Below are 15,252 nucleotides of genomic sequence, written 5' to 3'. Positions count from 1 at the left end.
TGTCCTTGTTTTCATGCTGTTATTAAAAGATTTAAATGATATAGACATATGTTATTTGAATCAAAGATAGGATAATCACTTGTTAAAGTTCAAAGTTTAGACATAGATTTTGAGATTTAATAGTCACGTAAAGTATGAGAGCTTAATGCTATTTTATCGATTAATGATTCGAGACATCGGAAAGTTAATAGATACAATAGATTTCAAGACATATTCCGGACACGGATATGATCAACGAGTAATACGTGACGATATTGATTGGTAAATGAAATATATATATCAATAGTTAACTGATACATGTGAATGATTTGATGAAAGCCAATTCCAACAAGTTTTTATCTCAAAAGTTTATCACGCACTTTTATCGCAATTTTATGCTACGAAACCAAATCAAAACAAACCCGCACTTAGAATCATGGAATTTGTGTATGTACAATTAATATCACACTAGTCCCTGTGGATACGATATAACGAAAATACTTGCTTTTGTATTTCATCAAATGGCGCCGTTGCCGGGGACTGGCGTTTGATATTAGTTGTTTAATCGCAATTTCTATCGTTTTAAGCAATTTTGTACTTTTTAAAAATTTCAGTTACTATTCGTTATCTTTTGTGCACGCTAACTTGTCTGGTTAGATTGTTGTCCTGTTTATGCGAGGAAAGATTTCTGCAGAAAATTTACTTTTTGATCCAGAAATCGAAAGAACAGCTCGAAGGAATAACAGTCAAAGAAAGAAAAGGAAACAATTAGCCAAACAAAAGAGGCTGCAAGAAGAAAATTCTGCTTCTATTTCTTCAACATCCTCAATCTCCGAAGAGATGGCTGACGATCCGCCACGTAACGAAGGTGGAGGTGCCGGTATAAGGCCATGTCACAATAGTCCGCGGAGGCTTGCTCATCTTGCAAGGCCTCCCAGAGGTGCAAGACAAACGGAGATGAAAACCGGACTCTTGCAATTGTTATATGCTAACCCTTTTACAGGTTTGTCACATGAAGATCCGTACAACCATTTGGTCAAATTCTATGAAATTGCCGGTTCACTTGGTGCTCCTGAAGCGGAGGAGGAAGCGGTGTTCATGAGAATGTTTCCACATTCATTGATAGGAAAAGCCAAAGATTGGTACCTTGATTTACCAGCTCAAGTCATGACAAATTGGAATACTTTGGAAGAAAAGTTTCTTGATCGATTCTTTCCGCATCACAAGTTCATGGAGTCAAAGACATCAATCGCAGTGTTTTCTCAAGGTTCCAATGAGACTCTTTGTGAAGCATGGGATCGATACAAAGCAATGCTGCGTAAATGCCCTAATCATGGATTTGATGAACTAACCCAAATTCATATTTTTAGAAATGGTCTTTTGCAGGATTCAAAGCTCCTTTTAGATGCAACAGCAGGTGGTTCTCTTTTATCATTAAGTGCTGCAGATGCTACGACTATCATTGAAAAAATGTCACTTAGTGATCGACAAAGTGAACGCAGCAAAACTCAAAAGAAGCCTGGAATTCTTGAACTTGATCCATCAGATGCTGTATTGGCTCAAAATAAGCTTCTTACCAACACGGTGGAGGAGTTATCCAAACAAATGTCAAAGTTGATGACTCTTCAAGAAGGATCGGGGAAAGCAAAGCAAGTAGCATCTTGTGAATTATGCACCGGAGATCATCCAACTGGTCATTGTCCTCCATCTCATGAAGAGGTGAACTTCATGGCAAATCAACAAAGACAGAGTCAGTATCCGAATAATGCTGGCTATCAAAGGGGAAACAACTCAAACTATGGTCAAGGTTGGAGACAAGATGTTGGCTCATCAAATAGGCAAAGACAATATGAAAGCTACAGTCAACCACCGGTACAACAAACTCAAAATTCAAATTTGGAAGAAGCTTTGAGATCATTCATAGAGACGCAGACCAAACAGAATCAACAACAAAATTTGATGAATCAACAACAAAATCAGTTTGTGCAAGAAACTCAAGTCTACCAAAGAGGCAATGATGCGGTGTTAAGAAATCTTGAGACTCAGATTGGTCAAATAGCAAAAGAAATGGCCAATAACAAAAATCAAGGAGGATCATTTGCAGCCAACACCGAACCGAATCCAAAAGAACAATGCAAGTCAATTACAACAAGAAGCGGTAAGGAAGTTGGCAAGGGAATAGGTGATAATTTGAGGAAGGAAGAGGAGGTTATGAGACGAGCAGATGAAGAGGAGGAAGGAGAAAGTGAGAATGAAGCAGAAAAGAATAAAAAGGAAGAATTAGTTGAAAAAGAAAAAAATGAAAAAACAGAAAAAAATGAAAAAATTGCAGAGAAGGGAGAGAAGGAGGTTGAAGTGAGAAAAGAAAAGAGTAGTTTACCTCAACATCTGCCTTATCCACATGCTCCATCAAAGAAGGATAAAGAAAGGCAGTATGCAAGGTTTATGGATATCTTTAAAAGATTGCAAATCAACATTCCATTTTCCGAAGCCTTAGAGCAGATGCCAACATATGCAAAATTTATGAAAGAAATCCTTACCAAAAAGAGGAAGTACAATGATGATGAAGTCATTCAACTTGATGCAAGCTGTAGTGCCATTATTCAACGAACCCTTCCGACAAAAGAAAAAGATCCGGGGAGAGTCACGTTGCCAGTCACCATTGGTAATGTGAATGTTGGAAAAGCCCTTATTGATCTAGGGTCAAGCATCAATCTTATTCCTTTATCGGTGATTCAACGGGTTGGTGGTCTTGACATCACCCGTACAAGAATGACGTTGCAACTTGCTGATAAATCCATCACTCGTCCATCGGGAATGGCTGAAGATGTTCTTGTAAAAGTTGATAAGTTTATGTTCCCTATAGACTTTGTGGTGATGGACATTGAAGAAGATGATGATGTTCCATTAATTCTTGGAAGGCCGTTCATGAAAACAGCTCGTATGATGATTGATATTGATGACGGGGTGATGAAAGTTCGAGTTCAAGATGAGGAGGTTAGTTTTAATTTGTGGGAAGCTATGAAGCATCCACATGAGAAAGATATGTGCTTCAAAATTGATGCAACTGAAGAAGCCATATTAGATGTAAGAAAGCAAGCACATAGACCTTCATCTCTTGAACAGGCCTTGACAGATGCTTTCGAAGCACTTGACCCCGAGAAAGAAGAAGAGATTGAGGACTTCTTGAAGCAACTTGATACTTTTGAAGAATTACCTCAACCTGAAATAGAGATTGACGAGTTGAAGAAGGATGGAAAGCCGGTAGAAGTAAAACTTGAGCTGAAAACATTACCATCACACCTCAAGTATGTTTTCCTTGGGGATGACAATCAAAAACCAGTAATAATCAGCAGTTCTCTATCAAAAGGTGAAGAAGAAAGTCTGATTCAAGTGCTGAAAAACAACAAAGAAGCAATCAGATGGGCATTATCCGACTTGAAAGGTATTAGTCCATCTTATTGTATGCATAGTATCATGATGGAGGATGATTATAAACCAGTTGCACAGCCCCAACGTCGTTTGAATCCAACAATGAAGGAGGTTGTAAGAAAAGAAGTGGTGAAATTACTTGAAGCTGGTATGATTTATCCGATTTCCGACAGTGCTTGGGTCAGTCCAGTCCAGGTGGTTCCAAAGAAAGGAGGAATGACAGTGATTACAAATGACAAAAATGAATTGATTCCATCAAGAACCGTCACCGGGTGGCGGATGTGTATAGACTATCGGAGACTCAACAAAGCAACCAGAAAAGATCATTTTCCATTACCATTTATGGATCAAATGCTTGAGAGACTATCCGGTCAAAAGTTCTATTGTTTCTTAGATGGTTATTCGGGGTACAATCAAATTTCAGTCAACCCCGAGGATCATGAAAAAACAGCTTTCACATGTCCTTTCGGTGTTTTTGCTTATAGAAGAATGCCTTTCGGATTGTGCAATGCACCAGCAACATTTCAACGGTGTATGCAAGCAATTTTTTCTGACTTGATAGAGAAATGCATTGAGGTGTTTATGGATGATTTCTCCGTGTTCGGTCCGTCATTCCAACATTGCTTGAAGAATTTGGACACCGTACTGAAGCGGTGTGTTGAAACAAACCTGGTTCTTAATTGGGAGAAGTGTCATTTTATGGTGACCGAAGGCATTGTTCTTGGTCACAAGATCTCTTCCAAGGGTATTGAAGTGGATAAAGCAAAGGTGGAGGTCATTGAAAAGCTCCCTCCTCCGGTAAATGTCAAAGGAATCAGAAGTTTTCTAGGTCATGCCAGTTTCTACCGAAGATTCATCAAAGATTTTTCCAAAATTGCCAAACCATTAAGCAATCTGCTTAACAAAGGTACGTCTTTTAAAATTGATGATGAATGTTTACTTGCTTTTAATAAATTGAAAGAAAGATTGGTGACTGCACCCATAATCATAGCACCCGATTGGAAACTTGAATTTGAATTGATGTGTGATGCTAGTGATTATGCAGTTGGTGCAGTCCTTTGACAAAGAAAGAACAAAATTTTTCATGCTATACACTATGCAAGCAAAGTATTAAATGATGCACAAGTTAACTATGCAACAACCGAGAAAGAATTGCTTGCTATAGTGTATGCACTTGAGAAATTTCGTTCTTATTTGATTGGTTCAAAGATTGTTGTGTACACTGACCATGCAGCTATCAAGTATTTGATTACAAAAGCTGATTCTAAGCCGAGACTCATTCGGTGGATGCTCTTACTACAAGAGTTTGATCTTGAGATCAAAGATAAAAAGGGAACAGAAAACTTGGTAGCTGATCACTTATCAAGACTTGTAAACAATGAGGTGACCAAACATGAACGAGAGGTTCTTGAAGAATTCCCCGATGAAAAACTGCTTATGGTGCAAGAAAGGCCATGGTTTGCTGATATGGCTAATTTCAAAGCATCCGGATTAATACCGGATGATTTCAATTGGCACCAAAAGAAAAAGTTCCTCCGTGAAGCAAATCAATATGTTTGGGATGATCCTTATTTGTTTAAGATTGGAGCTGATAACCTGTTGAGGAGATGTGTTACAAAAGAGGAAGCCACAAGCATCATGTGGCATTGTCATAACTCACCATATGGAGGCCATTATAATGGAGAGAGAACAGCAGCAAAAATTTTGCAGTCAGGATTCTTTTGGCCGAGTTTGTTCAAAGACACTTATGAACATACTCGGAGATGTGATAACTGTCAAAGAATTGGTGGAATTTCAAGGCGCAATGAAATGCCACTTCAAAACATGCATGTTGTTGAAGTATTTGATTGCTGGGGTATTGATTTTGTTGGCCCTTTTCCATCATCATTTTCAAATGAATACATTCTTGTGGCCGTAGATTATGTGTCTAAGTGGGTGGAAGCAATTGCGTCACCAAAAGCCGATGGCAAAACGGTGATAAAATTTCTAAAAAGAAACATTTTCACTCGTTTTGGAACTCCTCGTGTGCTTATTAGTGATGGAGGGTCACATTTTTGCAATTCTCAACTAGCCAAAGCACTTGAGCATTATGGAGTCAAGCACAAAGTAGCATCACCATACCATCCTCAGACCAACGGACAAGCAGAAGTTTCGAATCGTGAAATAAAGAAAATTCTTGAAAAAACTGTGTCTGCATCAAGAAAAGATTGGTCATTGAAGTTAGACGAGGCATTATGGGCATATCGAACTGCTTTCAAAGCACCAATAGGCCTTACACCTTTTCAGATGGTATATGGTAAGGCATGTCATCTCCCGGTCGAGCTTGAACATAAAGCCTATTGGGCTTTAAAATTTTTGAATTTTGATGAAAGCCAAGCTGGAGAGAAAAGAAAAGTTCAGTTACAACAGTTGGATGAATTGAGATGCCAAGCTTATGAATCTTCTAAGCTGTACAAAGAGAAGGTCAAAAGCTATCATGATAAACGGCTTGTCAACAAAGAATTTAGGCCAGGCCAAATGGTTTTGCTTTTCAACTCAAGATTGAAGTTATTTCCGGGAAAGCTTAAATCCAAATGGTCCGGTCCTTTCAAAATCCGAGAAGTGAAACCATATGGTGCAGTTGTGTTGGAAGATCCAGCTACCAATGACACATGGACTGTGAATGGTCAAAAATTGAAGCTCTATTTTGGTGGTGAATTTGATCGTGGCACTACCAAAATCCCACTTTCCGATCCTTGAAACTCCAAAAAGAACGTCGAGCTAATGACGTAAAACAAGCGCTTGTTGGGAGGCAACCCAATTTTGTAAGTATTTTTCAAGTTTTAGCATGCATTAAACACTTTTGTTATGAAGGAAGCAAGTTGGCCAGATACAGCAGGCCAATTATGCAGAATTTTTTCTGGTGTGTGTTCGCTAAGCGAATAATCCATTCGCTAAGCGAACAGTGCGAAATCTGCAGTTTTACAATTAATTGACAGTTGGCCATTTTTTGCCACCTCACATGCCACCTCACACTCCCACTTCCACAAAATCAGAGGGGAGTACGAATCTCACCCTTTTCAACCCTAATTCCACTTTTCTAACTCCCTCTTCTCACAAAATTCTCAAAACCACCATCTCCATCCTTCACCATCTCAAATCTAAGACAACACCCACTACCCCATTCATTTCTACTTTCAGTTTGTGCATCTCCATCACTCAGGTATGCAGAATTTTAACTTCAATTTCCAATTTTTATCATTTTTTTTCATAGTAAAAGATGCATGATATTGTGGGTAGAAAGATGCATAATTGTATAGATAGTTTGAAAATTTTGATGAAATTATGGGTAGCCATGTATGTTCTTCAATGAATTAGGGTACACAAATTTAAATCTCTTCATGTTGAAATTCTTCTTGACAAAATTGTGAACAATTGTGAATAAATAAGTTGCTTTTGAATTTCTTTTGTGTAAATTTGTTCACACATGCTACAAATTTGTTTCAAGAAATTGAAATTTTAAACCCTAAATTTAAACTCTCTGTGTGTGTATAGTTGTTGTCTGCTAAAGTGCATCTTGCAAAACCCTTGTGTTAATTGTTACTTCATAACCGGAAATTTTCGCTAACAATTTGCGACAGGAACTTTCAAAAGTTGACATTCATGCTCTGTAATATAAATTATCTAATTATCTGAGCAAAAGACTTATGTGGTTTTTCGAAGTAATTTCAGGAATGGCACCAAAAAGACCCGTAGCTAGCACCGGAAAGAAGCAAAAGACTGGGGCAAGTTCATCGCACACAGCCTTTGACCCCAGCAGGTTTCGTGGACCGGAGCAATTTGAGCGGTACCAAATACTTGAAAAGAAAAAGATTTGGAATGAAAGGAAATTCGAGATTTTTGAGCATGGCAGCTATGAGAGGTTTGCAACAATCATCAATGATAGGCGTTGGGGTAGAATTATTGACCCACCAAAATATTTCAATACTACCTTTGTGAGAGAATTTTATGCAAATGCTTACCCATCTGAGGGTGAGCCATTCTCTTTTACCACTATGGTACGCGGAAAAACCATCCGTTTTGACCGCAATGCCATCAATGAGTATCTTGGCAACCCTTTCACCCTACCCGCCCATGAAACCTTGTGTGATTTTCAGAAGCAAAGAGCCCGCAAGACTTGGGACATTGACACCATGCGAAGAAAACTTCTTAGGCCTAACCATGACTTCGTATATGGCACAACCAACAGACCTTTGAGGGCCCTTAGAGATGATATGCGCACCTTCACCCTACTCCTTTTCCTACTTGTTTTATATAACATCCAACCTAATTCTCACACTTCTGATGCTGTCATGAATATACTTGGCCTCATTCATTACATAAATGAAGGCCTTGAAGTGGATTTGGCCGGTATCATCTCTGGTTGGATGAAAGAGATTACCTTGTGTGGCCACCCTGACAAAAACCTTAAGTCCACTGTTGTGCGATCCGACAGTCCTTTGGGTTTCCCGTGCTTAATTATGGGATTGTGTACAGCTAATAGGATACACATTCCTGAAATTGGACGTGAGGAGATTGGGAAGATTGATGATGATTATGTGGATCGGTACTGCAAACCGAAGAAGAGAAGAGCTGCACAACAACCACCACCACCCCCACCACCCCAGGCCTCCACCTCTGCTGTTCATGATCAGAATTTTTATAACCATTTTACTTATTTGTATGATCAGAATGATGCAGGGTATAGAGCCATGAGTGCAATGCAGCAATCTTTCTATAATCAGCACACCGGGCAGTCGGTGATGACTCCACAAGATTTCGAAGCCTATGTTGCATGGCCTGAGGTCAGGCCTACTTTTCTCGGAGGGGGTAATGTAGCAGATGCTGAAGCTGCTAATGAAGGAGACAATGCAAGTGAAGGAGAAGCTGGTTCTGATGCATCTATGCAAGAAGGAGATGAAAGTGATGCTGGCTCCGAATCTGGTTCGGAAGCCGGTTCTGAATCCGAGTGAAGAAAGCAAGGAGATGGCTGAAAAGCTCGCCAAAATGAGTGAACTTTAAAAAGCTTTCAGTCATTTAATGTTTAAGTTTAAGTAGTTTATCTTTTGTATTGACTATGTGGAACATGTGGAAGTATGAATGTGTGTCACTTGTTTTGTGTTTTGTTGTGAACATATGATGAATGTTTGAAGTTTAATGCATGATAATTAGTAATTTAATATAGTAGTATGATAGTCTAGTAATGTGAAATATTGTGAATAGCATTTTGAAGAACAAGCTCACATATGTTTGAAATCGAAAGATAGGTTTGTGATAAATCAATGTGTTGAGCATGATAGTCAATTTGTAGAGATATTTGTCAATCTTCTTTGATTAGTGTTCAAAATAGGCTTAGAAACTTAACATGTTTTTGAAATGTGTTACTTGTCCTAAGATGATTCTCACCATTTTTGTTGAACATGATTGAAACTTGTGTTATCCAATCTAGCCAGGTGAGAATGTGTGAACTTTCCATTGTTTACATAAATATGAGAGTGCCGGCAATTGTGTATGCTCATTTGATTTTAGCTTAATATTGCTGTCACTAATGTGTTTGATGTTGTGGATATGATCAAGGCCTTGTTTCTTTTTGAGTGATAACCACTTAGCCAAATTTAACCTACCCTGTGAGATAGTGATCTTTTGTGTCCCCATTTGAGCCTTAAATTTTGAAAATTGTTTGTTTTATAAACCCTGAAACCAGAAGAAAAGAAAAACAACTACTCTACCCTTGTCTTAGGATAGGAGAGCAAGTGTATTTTTATAAGGGTTATATGATAAAGTTGGGGAGAAGTAGGTTGAAAAATAGATAAATAAATTGGTTGAAAAAAGGTAATGTTATGGTGATTGAAAAAGAAAAAAATGAATGTTATTGATAAGTGAGTTGCTTGACACAATTGAAAGTCAAAAGGAAATGAGAAAAGAAAACAAAATTCTGTGAAAAGTGTCAAAACAAAAGAAATCACCACAAATGGAAATAGGGGGAAAAAGAAAGGGAGTAAATGAATCATGAGATGAATTTTGCAGATTTTGTGCTCTCTTATCCTTGAGGCTTTTTGAATCCATAGAAAAACAATGAATTTTTGTAGCCCAGCCCCATTACAAGCTTGATAAAGTCCTTAGTGATCCACAACTGATAGCATGTTTTGTGATATTGCTTGGATAAATGTTTGAGTTGAATTGTTGCATGCACATTGCTTGGATTGAGTTAAACACTTACCCTTGAGAGAAATAATTGTGAGAAATTTGAGATAACACTTGAGTCTTGATTGTTTGATAAGAATGTTGAGAATTTTGCTTAGGCATAGGAATCATTTCATGATCATGCTTTATTTTCTTTGAATGTTTTGAGAACTAGTCCTTGAGATGACATTGCTTTACTTGTGCTCTGAGATTTTGAAAACTTTGATTGATTACAAACCCACTCTTTTGAATGAATATTGAGCTTGTTAAAATACCTTTTGTTTGAGGACAAACAAAGTCCTAAGTTGGGGAGATTTGATAAGTGCTAAATATTGGTTAAAATGCATGTTTAAAAGGCACTTATTGAATACAAATCCTTGGAATATAAATCACTTTTGATGTAAATATAGTGTGTACTAAGAAATTGTGCAAGAATTATCAAATCCAACCATTTTGTTAGGTTCATGCTGATATTAAAGAAAAGAAACAAAATTCTGAAGCATTCGCTGCAGCGAGCATGCAGCGAGCATGCAGCGAACAAAGGCAGAGAGTTCATAGTACTTGGCGAACACCCAGCGAACCTGCAGCGAACAAACTCGCTACAGCGAAGCCACAGCGAACACACAGCGAACGAAGGCAGGGAGTCCAAGGTACTTGGCGAACACCCAGCGAGCATGCAGCGAATAAGCTCGCTGCAGCGAGCACCTAGCGAGCATAGGATGAGTCACAGCTAAATACACGTGTCAGCAAACCTCTTCAACTAAGCAACTTCTTCGCGCAGCGAACAAGGATTCGCGTAGCGAATAGGCCTTTTCCAGAAGTCTATAAATAGCATTTCAGATCATTTTGTAAAATATCAAGTTAGATAATATCAGATAGAAAAACACTATTTTCATAGATATATCCTTTTAGTGAGGCTTTGAAGGTGGATTCCACACAACTTGAGAAATCAAGCCCAATGGTTTTTCAATCCTTCTCATCTTCACTCTTTTGTAAGTTTATCATGGCTATTCATAGCTAAATCTCTTTTGTTGGGATTGGATGTAATTGAATTATGATCATGAATCTAGTTTAACCTTGCTATATGTGTTTTATTTATCAATCATTATTAGTGATGTCCTTGTTTTCATGCTGTTATTAAAAGATTTAAATGATATAGACATATGTTATTTGAATCAAAGATAGGATAATCACTTGTTAAAGTTCAAAGTTTAGACATAGATTTTGAGATTTAATAGTCACGTAAAGTATGAGAGCTTAATGCTATTTTATCGATTAATGATTCGAGACATCGGAAAGTTAATAGATACAATAGATTTCAAGACATATTCCGGACACGGATATGATCAACGAGTAATACGTGACGATATTGATTGGTAAATGAAATATATATATCAATAGTTAACTGATACATGTGAATGATTTGATGAAAGCCAATTCCAACAAGTTTTTATCTCAAAAGTTTATCACGCACTTTTATCGCAATTTTATGCTACGAAACCAAATCAAAACAAACCCGCACTTAGAATCATGGAATTTGTGTATGTACAATTAATATCACACTAGTCCCTGTGGATACGATATAACGAAAATACTTGCTTTTGTATTTCATCAAAGCACATATCCCTAATTTTTACAAAAGTGTTTCCAAAATAGAGCTATATTAGCTCCTAAAAATTCAATAGTCGACACAATAAATGATTATATGTTAAATTTAATTCCTGGTGAAGAAAAAACGTATTTGAGTTATGATACTCCACTCGCAGAAAATGTAGATGGTCAAATAGTGGATGATGTTCATACTCCCGAATTTTTGAACATGATTTCTACGTCGGGACTCCCAAATCACAAGTTGAGACTTAAAGTTAGAGTTCCTGTTATGCTATTAAGGAATTTGAATCAAAAATTAGGATTATGCAATGGAACAAGACTTATTATTACAAGATTGAGAAAATGTGCTCTTGAAGGAAAAATTATTTCAGGAAGTAATATTGGTGATCAGGTTTTCATACCTAGATTTTCTCCGACACCATCTGACGTAAGAATTCCTTTTAAATTTCAACGGAGACAATTTCCTTTAATGATTTCTTTTGCGATGACTATTAATAAGAGCCAGAGACAATCTTTAAAGCATGTTGGGATATATCTTCCGTCGTCAGTGTTTTCACATGGTCAGCTGTATGTTGCGATTTCAAGAGTTACTTCTAGAGAAGGATTAAAAATAGGGTAAATAGTGTCATACCCCCCTGCAAAATAGGCGAGTTTTGCGTTACCCCCCTGCAAAATATTTTTTTGAGATTACCCCCCTGCAATGTCAAGATTCCTTGCGTTACCCCCCTGGCTCAACAAGTGGGCATATGACATGGACGAATCTTGACGTGACATGACACTTGGAAATTAATTTATTTTTTATTTATTTTTAATTGCCAACTCAGTAATTATTTATTTTTTAATTAAAAAAAATGAAAAAAATTGCCAACTCAAGTGGGCATATTTATTTTTAATTGCCAACTCAAGTGGGCATATTTATTTTTTTTAAAGAAATTTTTTTTTTACGGTAACTTTTTTTTTAAAGAAATCTTTTTTTTTTTAAAGAAACTTTTTTTTTAAAAAAAAACTTTTTTTTAAAGAAACTTTTTTTTAAAGAAACTTTTTTTTTTAAAGAAATTTTTTTATTTAAAGAATTTTTTTTTTGCGTTCCGTTCATATGCAGCGATTGTTCTTCGTTTTCAATTTCAATTTTGGGGTTAGGGCAAAGCGATTGTTCTTGCGTTACTATGTGATTGCAGTTTTTTTTTTGGGTTACTCTATTATTATTAGTTATTATTATTATTATTATTAGTTTTTTGGTTACTATTATTATTATTAGTTTTTTTTTTCATCTTCATTTTTTTTTTGTTACTCTATTATTAGTTATTATATATATATAAGAATTTTTTTATATATATATATAATAACAACTTTTAGTAAAAAAAAAAAAACTTTCTTTTAAGTAAGTTCATAAAAATATAACAACTTTTAAGTTTTTTTTTTATTTTTTTAATTAAAAACCCACATTAATTAATGAGTTGGCAATTAAAAATAAATAAAAAATAAATTAATTTCCATGTGTCATGCCACGTCAAGATTCTTCCATGTCATATGCCCACTTGTTGAGCCAGGGGGGTAACGCAAAGAATCTTGACATTGCAGGGGGGTAATCTCAAAAAAATATTTTGCAGGGGGGTAACGCAAAACTCGCCTATTTTGCAGGGGGGTATAACACTATTTACCCTTAAAAATATTGATCATCGACGATGACAGCGAAGATACAACTAAGACTTCGAATGTGGTCTATAAGAAAGTCTTCCGTAATATACCTTCCTTTGTATGAATATTTATCCAAAATTATTGTTGAACTATCGTTAATGTTACTAAAAAATTTTCATATACCTTATATTATTCCAATTATCATATCATAATTTATAATTATATATCTTACAGCTAATTAGACTCGTACACCGCACGGGTCAATGTTCTGGTAGGAAAAAATAATGAAGAGAAAGAAAAGAAAGAGAATGACTTGAAATGTGTAGTCTATTCACTGTTTTATTATGGGTTTATATATTCATATCTACGGCTTGTAAAATTTGAACTAGATTCCAATTATGGAGTAGTTGCTCAATTACACCAGAATAAGGGGAAAAATGTCATCAGAACTCGATACCATCTTTAATGATTGTAGGCATTGGTATTGTTTATTTTTTAGAAAACTCCCATACTGAATTTATTAGGAGATAAATACATGAGACAACGAATATGTTTGTAAAGTAGTCTCATCTAGAGATATGATTTCATGAGGCCAAAAAATTTGGGTCCCGGCTCCTATATATATATATATATATATATATATATATATATATATATATATATATATATATATATATATATGAAGGAAACCCAAAATACTTCAAAATTAAATGAACCTCATTTCATATGAGTTCCAAATATAGTATAAGTCCCTAAAATTGGCCTTAAGACTTCAACTTTTTTCATATATATGATTCAAAATTATTATTTTTCAAATAAGAGTTTTTCTTTTTAAATAAAAATTCAATTTCTTAGGAAAGTATTTATTTGTTGAGCTTCTTTTATCCAATTTAACTCTATGTCTTAACTTCGAAAATTTCGTCTAGTGTAAAAAGATATATATTAAATTTGATTTCGGAGTTTGCTCTTAAAAAATAAATTTAAATGACTGTTCTTTTAATCTAAGTTTTTTTTTTTTGTGTCTAGAACATCATCCCTTCACCCAATTTTTTTTTTTTTGGTTTAGGGGTAAGAGTCATTTTACATCACAATCATGCATGATTAAGATTTGCTGTCATAAAGACCAATTCATGGCTGGAACAACAGTTTGTAATGCATAACAGCCTAGTACCAAAGACTTCCGAACAGAAACATCTTGGAATGATGCGATTCACTTTGTGTCTCCGTGAAATCAATTAATTCAAGCTAGCTAGATTCTTGTCATAGAAATCAAGAGGAGAAAACAAAGGGGGAAAAGAAGCTGAAAGTGAATGAAGGATTAGGAAGTTTTAGATGCTTACCGTTGGGAATTGCCTTGAAAACGTGGAAAAACTCTTGGTCAGGCGAAAAACCCGTGCCTCAGGCAAAAATTTCAGCAGAAAAAGGGGCAAGGTTCTGTTTTCGTGCCTCAGGCGAAAAATTGCGCAGGTTTATAAATATAACACGTTTTCTGATATTATGAGAGGAGAAATTAGGGTTTCTTCATCCAACATCAATCTAGGATCAAAAGGGGTTCCTTTTGGGTATATTATAGGGTTGGGAAAGTGTTTCTAACACCTTGTAATCACTTATTATTGAAATCTCTTGGTCACAGGAAGAGATTTAGGAAAAGGGTAGAATTAGGGTTGAAGTCTAATTCTTGTAACTCTTTTGTAATGAATCTTTGTGATCAAGAAGGGAGTTTGATAGTGGATTGGAGGGTCTCTCCCCCAGAGTAGGTCGGTTTTGACTGAACCGGGTAAACAATTTTCATCGTGTCTTTTATCGTCTTTTGGAAGTTCTAGCTTTTGTTGATTTATTGATTATTGCTCATCCATTTTGTTTTGGTTGCTTCAATTCATTTGTCCCACACATCAAAAGTATTATTGGTGTGGTTTTCGATCCGAATTCACAACACACAAAATACTTTAGTCACTTTATTTTTTTTAAACCAAATGTGCGCAACTGTAGAGACTAATCCCGGAGTTGAAAATGTTTCTCCATACGTATCAGTTGGGGATCGAACCCAGAACCAAATTATAGTTAAATGACTCAAGTATCTACCACATATGTTATGTTGGTATTTAGTCACTTTATTTGATCACACATATTTAATTTTGAAATAATTAAATAATTAAATTGTATATATTTTTATGTGAATGTGATAAAATGAGATGCCTAATGACTAAATATCCTACACAATGTTCACTTCCAAATATCAATGTGCAAAAACAATCCAATCCACATATAACCCTCTATAATTATGACAAGAAGTAGGTCGCTTTTGGATTTATTTTCATTATTCCACTAAACCATCTTTTAATTGATGAGACATATAACTTGTTTTTTTCTTTAATTAATGTGCAAAATTAG

At 35.8% G+C, this 15,252-nt stretch overlaps 1 non-coding gene across 1 annotated transcript; it reads right to left on the bottom strand.

The window, feature by feature from the left end:
- Window positions 1-1,213: 1,213 nt before the first annotated feature.
- On the bottom strand, window positions 1,214-1,319 carry LOC123887804. The gene has a single exon (XR_006801798.1). It is a non-coding gene; the product is annotated as a small nucleolar RNA R71 (small nucleolar RNA).
- Between the last annotated feature and the right edge of the window lie 13,933 nt (window positions 1,320-15,252).

The sequence above is a fragment of the Trifolium pratense genome, linkage group LG5, assembly GCF_020283565.1.
Source record: "Trifolium pratense cultivar HEN17-A07 linkage group LG5, ARS_RC_1.1, whole genome shotgun sequence".
NCBI classification, from domain to species: domain Eukaryota; kingdom Viridiplantae; phylum Streptophyta; class Magnoliopsida; order Fabales; family Fabaceae; genus Trifolium; species Trifolium pratense.
This window is presented reverse-complemented; position numbering and strand designations above follow the sequence as displayed.